The following is a 6,000-nucleotide window of genomic DNA, read 5'->3' as shown; positions in this document are numbered from 1 at the left end:
CCCGCCAGACAAAAAAGGTTGGGAACCACTGCTCTATTAAATTACAATCAAAGACACTAGGCAAAAATCTCACAAAGCAGTCAAATTGATGCTTTGTCAGATGATTAATTTCAAATCTATAGAAATAGTTGTTCCCCTGGTCTGAAGATTTAACAGATTACACTATTTTATAGGAAGTGCAATTACACTCGAGACAATGATGGATGAATGGACAAAATGCCAGACAGAATTATTTTGGTTTCTCCCATTCCTTGAATGCAATAAGCTCAAAATAAACTTTCTTACTTATACAAATGTGCTTGTAAAAAAATAGTAACTAAAACCAGCAAACACTGTAAAGGTATCCAAAAGAAATCACAATGCCATCACGTGGTACACTCCTGTAATGAGCTGAATAAAAGCAATGAGGGAGCAAAGCACAGCCTCTCATAGCACGATACTCAGGTGATGAAACTAAAGTTTGCATTTCATTTTTTGACCAAATAAGTTCAGTTCTCAGCTGGGGGGAAAAATCTACACCAGGGGTCAGCAACGTTCGGCACGCGGCTCGCCAGGGTAAGCACCCTAGCGGGTCGGGCCAGTTTATTTACCTGCTGATGCGGCAGGTTCAGCCGATCGTGGCACCCACTGGCCGTGGTTCGCCGTCCCGGGCCAATGGGGGTGGCGGGAAGCCACGGCCAGCACATCCCTCGCCCGCACCACTTCCCGCCGCCCCCATTGGCCCGGGACGGTGAACCGCGGCCAGTGGGGGCCACGATCGACTGAACCTGCCGCGTCAGCAGGTAAATAAACTGGCCCGGCCCGCTAGGGTGCTTACCCTGGTGAGCCGCGTGCCGAACGTTGCTGACCCCTGATCTACACATTACTTTTTTTGGATTTATTTGAGTTGAATGGGCATGGTGACTGAAATCTCCTCTCAGTCCTAGAGGTGGTTTCTCTAGGGCAGGGGTTGGCAACCTTTGGCACGCGGCTCGTCAGGGTAAGCACCCTGGCAGGCCAGGCCGGTTTGTTTACCTGCCGCATCTGCAGGTGCGGCCGATCGCGGCTCCCACTGGCCGTGGTTCTCCGCTCCAGGCCAATGGGGGCTGCCTGGAGCGGCGAACCGCGGCCAGTGGGATCCGCGATCGGCTGAACCTGCGGACTTGGCAGGTAAACAAACCGGCCCGCCAGGGTGCTTATCCTGGCGAGCCGCGTGCCAAAGGTTGTCGACCCCTGCTCTAGAGCATTGGTGAGGAATAGTGATGGCCTTTGTCCATGCTGAACATCATCCAAGCCAGAGTCTTCTGTTTAGAAATAGATCCATGATGTCCAAGGTTCAATCCCTGGCGCTGATAATTCACCTGGGGGCACAGCATTACAAGCAGTTCTACAGAAAGCTCATTCACCTCTATCAGTGACCCAGCCACTCCTGGAAGGGGCCAGTGTCTCACCAAATGAGTGCTACCAGTTCAAACACCTGTTTTAGATTTATCCATTCAGAGTAGGGTTTACTGTCAGTTTAACAAGGTTGCAGAAAAGTGTCAACCTGGCACCTTTCATGACCACGAAACTTTAAAATAAACCCAAATCTGAAAGGGACTGGTATTGTGCATGCCATGAATTTATATCTGAGTGACTCTGAAATGAGATTAGAAAAGAGGAGTTAAGTCATAAAAATTCACACTTAGAATGAATCGCACATTGATAAATGTTATTTCATACATTGTAGGAAGTTACAGTGCATCAGATGGGTAGTAATGTGCCCCCAACATAGGCCTCAATGTGCCACTCTACTAATGGGCTTGAAAACATCATCCTTAGGCTACTAAGTCACTCAAGCCACTTCTGAAAAGTTAACATGGATGACTACTTACTGACCATGAATGGGTAATGTGGGGAGAATGGGATAGGACAGTCAGCAATCTATAGTGATTACCAGGAGTATGTCCCATCCAAAGACAGTTGTAAATTTTAGAGGCCCTTCTCCACAGTCAATAGAGAGAGCTTTCTTTCCACCCAAATAGGAAGTGTTTCCCTGCTACAGGAATCAGTTCCGCCGAACATTAGCCAAATCCCTAGCATGTGAATATGAATTTAATGACTTAGTCTCACGGGAGATTAAAAAAAAAGCAAAGATGGGTAAAACTTCCTTTCTAAGACTACTGATTGGTAGCAGCACCTTGCTTATGTGGATACTTTCCCCTGACAATGGCCTTTGGGGAAGCCTTGCTTGTGTATACCAGCTCATTTTTATATTGGAAACGCAGAACTTGCATCTGCTGTTGCATGCTGAAGAGCCCCAGGAACTGAAACGAAAGGATATGTGTTTATAGTGAGCCAAAAAAGGTTTTGCATCTTTGGATGCTTTGGATAAAGCCACACGAATTGACTAGATCTCACTCTTCATCCAGTGGGTCCATGTATAAAATATGAAACTGCGTCTGTTAGGTTTGCTATACCGTTTGTGGAACTGAGCACTTGGAAAACCAATGAGTAGTCCAGGGGCCAGATGCCCCAATATACTTTCACTGTTTTGTACGGCTCAAGCCATGCAAATTGCAAAGCATCTGTAAACCCACCACTGAAAGGCAGCTGAAGCATCCCAGTGAATATGGCTCCTGGTCTGGCACTCAGCATATTCCAGCTACCCTGGTACAATGGCTTAGAAGTAGATTGCCACGACTCTCACATATTGGTTTATTTGCCTCTTCATTAACAGCTCTATTGTTTCTGGGTGGGCTATTTGGTTGGGTTTTTTTAAATGGTGTTAGTGTCCACATTCTTCCAAAAAATAATTAGTGAAAAGTAATTTTTTGGTTTGGCTTTTGTGTTTTTTTCTTTATTGTTTCTTTACTACTTTGTTTAGTGTATTAACCTAAAGTATGGCCCCAGCCCCTTTTAAGGTGACAAAATTTGAAAATACCTATAGATGACCAGAGATAGCAGATAATGAAACACCTGCACTATTCTGACAATCAGCTTGTCTTCATTAGTTGCCATTGTTCCATAACAAGCGGAGCCTCCAGGCCATTTGTGAATCAATAAACATTTGTATCATTTTTGCAAAAAGCAAATGCAGCTTTTGCAAAAGAAAATGGGCATATTTCAACTACAGTCCTCCAGGTAGCTTGGTATTCTCCGTTGAGAAATATTTGCAGAAGAAAACAAGTTATTCAGTTCTTGTGGGTTTGTGATTGGATTGCGATGAAATCTAATTTATTACATTACCCACCAATAAGAGCTTCTGGGATTTAGGGAGGGTTTCGGAGCAAGCAAAAATGACTGTTTCCAGTGCCCAATATGGAATGGACTAGTTTTTATTTATGCTATCAATTTAGAGCTGCTCTGGGTTAGATATTTAGGAAAGAAAAAGAAAAGGTAATGATATGATCGAAGGAAAATGGTAAAAAATGGTATTTTAGATCAGTGAAGCCTTTTAATCTCTCAGCTAATACAGACGTGCTTCAAAAAAGCAGCCAGTGTAGTGCACAAACCTGAAGAATCTTACTGATCTGCAGTGGGTGGAAGTACTTAAAACTTTGTACTTATACTGTACCTGTCATCTGAGGAGCTCAAAGCACCTTGTAAAGATATGTTCAATTTCCAGATAGTAGATGGAGAAACAGACAAAAGAAAGTTACTTGCTCCAGGTCCACCCAGTAAGTCAATGGCTGACTCAAGAAGACCTAGAGAGATCCGGTGGGTGAGCTGGTATCTTATATTAGACCATTAAAAGTTGGTGCAGTGCAAGATATCTCAGTTTTCTTCACACCCCTGAGCGACAAAAGTTTTGCCAACATAAGTGCTAGTGTAGACGTGGCCTGAGCATAGGCGCCGACTTCTGCTCCCACCGGTGGGTACTCGACACCCCCTCTGCCCCCAGCCCCGCCTCGACTCCGCCTTGACTTCACCCTTCCCACCCCTGCCCCGCCCCCATTCAAACCCCTTCCCCAAAGTCTCCGTCCCAACTCCACCCCCTCCCTGCCCCTATTCTGACTCCTTCCCCAAATCCTGTCCCTGACCCCTCCTCTTCCCTGCCTCCTCTCCTGAGCACACCACATTCCCCCTCCCCCCACCCCGAGCGGCCGAACAGCTGTTTGGCAATGGCCAGGTGGGAAGCACTGGGAGGTAGGCAGTGGAGCAGGGATGCAGCACGCTCAGGGCAGGAGGCGGAGGAGGAGGAGGGGAGGGGAACTTGGCTCCCGGTGGGTGTAGAGCACCCACTAATTTTTCCCCGTGGGTGCTCCAGCCCAGAGCACCCATGGATTCAGCGCCTATGGGCCTGAGTACCTTTCCCAGGCCTGAGGAAGAGCTCTTTGCAGCTCGAAAGCTTGTCTATCTCACCAACAGAATTTTTGCAGGCATAAGCGCTTGTGTGCACAGCGCTACATTGGCGGGAGATGCTCTGCCACCAACATAGCTACTGCTGCTCGTTGAGCAGGTTTTATGTTGCTGTAGCCGTGTAACATGGCTACATACGTGCTTTAACAGTGGTACAGCTGTATCGGTCTAGCTGTGCCACTGTAAATGTAGACATGGACGAAGTGTCACAGTTAAATACAAGGTCAAACAGATAGTTTAACATAAGTAGTTCGCACTTAGTCTAAGGGACCATTAAAGTGGCCTGTTAACACTCCTGTAGTCATAGGAAAAAAGGAGGGCTAGTGGGTTACAGGTTGTTGTAATAAGTCATAAATCCAGTGTTTTCATTAAGACCATGATTTTCAGTGTCTAGCAAAGTTATGAATTTAAGCTCCCAGGCTTGTTTTTTGAAAGTGTTGTGCAGGTTTCCTTTGAGGATGAGGACTGATAGGTCAGATATAGAATTATTACTTTGTGAAAAGTGTTTACCCACAGGTGATATGGTGTTTTTGTCTCTTATTTTCCTGTGTGAGTTCATGTGGTTTCACCCACATAATTGTTATTGGGACATTTAGGTCACTGGATGAGGTATACTACACATTGTGATAGGCATGTGTAGGACCTATGGATCTCGGAAGGTGGGGAGTGCTGATCATTGCAGCAGTGGAGACGTGTCTGCTTTTGCATCTGTTGTTCTGGCAGGGTCTGGTACAGCTTTGAGTTGGTATATGCTGGTCTGTGGGAAGCTAGCTTCTGATGATGAGTTTGGAGTGGTGGTACTGGGGGAACAGGGGGTGTTTTGAAGGCCAGAAGAGTTTTGAAGGCCCCAAACTGCAAGTCTTGGGCAGGCGTGGAATTTGCCCAGTATGTGCGGCCTGTTGGCCTGGCTGGAGCTCCCCCTCCACCAAATATAGAAGTGAAACTACACCCTATATTCCCCCCTTTATAGTCCAGCAAAGGCACCCACTCTATGTTCCTACCTCCTCCAGCCATCTCCTCTCTTGTGTGGAGATCAGCATCTCTCGTCCTCATAAACAGAATATTTCCAGACTGCACAGCTTCCTGACTATGCTGTGAATTCCCTAGCAAAGTCTGGCTGCCTAAACAGGCCTGTTTTACTTTTCTCCATAATAGAGGCCCAACTTAAATGTATACCTCAAATTAAAAAACACAGTAAAAGAACTAAAAAAGAGCCACCATGGCTTAACAACCATGTAAAAGAAGCAGTGAGAGATAAAAAGTCATCTTTTAAAAAGTGAAAGTCAAATCCTAGTGAGGTAAATAGAAAGGAGCATAAACACTGCCAAATTAAGTGTAAAAATGTAATAAGAAAAGCCAAAAAGGAGTTTGAAGAACAGCTAGCCAAAAATTCAAAATGTTTTTTAAGTACATCAGAAGCAGGAAGCCTGCTAAACAACCAGTGGGGCCCCTGGATGATCGAGATACAAAAGGAGCACTTAAAGACAATAAAGTCATTGCGGATAAACTAAATGAATTCTTTGCGTCAGTCTTCACAGCTGAGGATGTTAGGGAGATTCCCAAACCTGAGCCGTCCTTTGTAGGTGGCAAATCTGAGGAATTGTGTCATTAGAGAAGGTTTTGGAATTAATTGATAAACTTAACAGTAACAAGTCACCAGGACCAGATGGCATTGACCCA

The sequence above is a fragment of the Chrysemys picta genome, chromosome 9 (assembly GCF_011386835.1).
Source record: "Chrysemys picta bellii isolate R12L10 chromosome 9, ASM1138683v2, whole genome shotgun sequence".
In the NCBI taxonomy this organism is placed as follows: domain Eukaryota; kingdom Metazoa; phylum Chordata; order Testudines; family Emydidae; genus Chrysemys; species Chrysemys picta.
Note: the sequence above shows the minus strand (reverse complement) of the source record.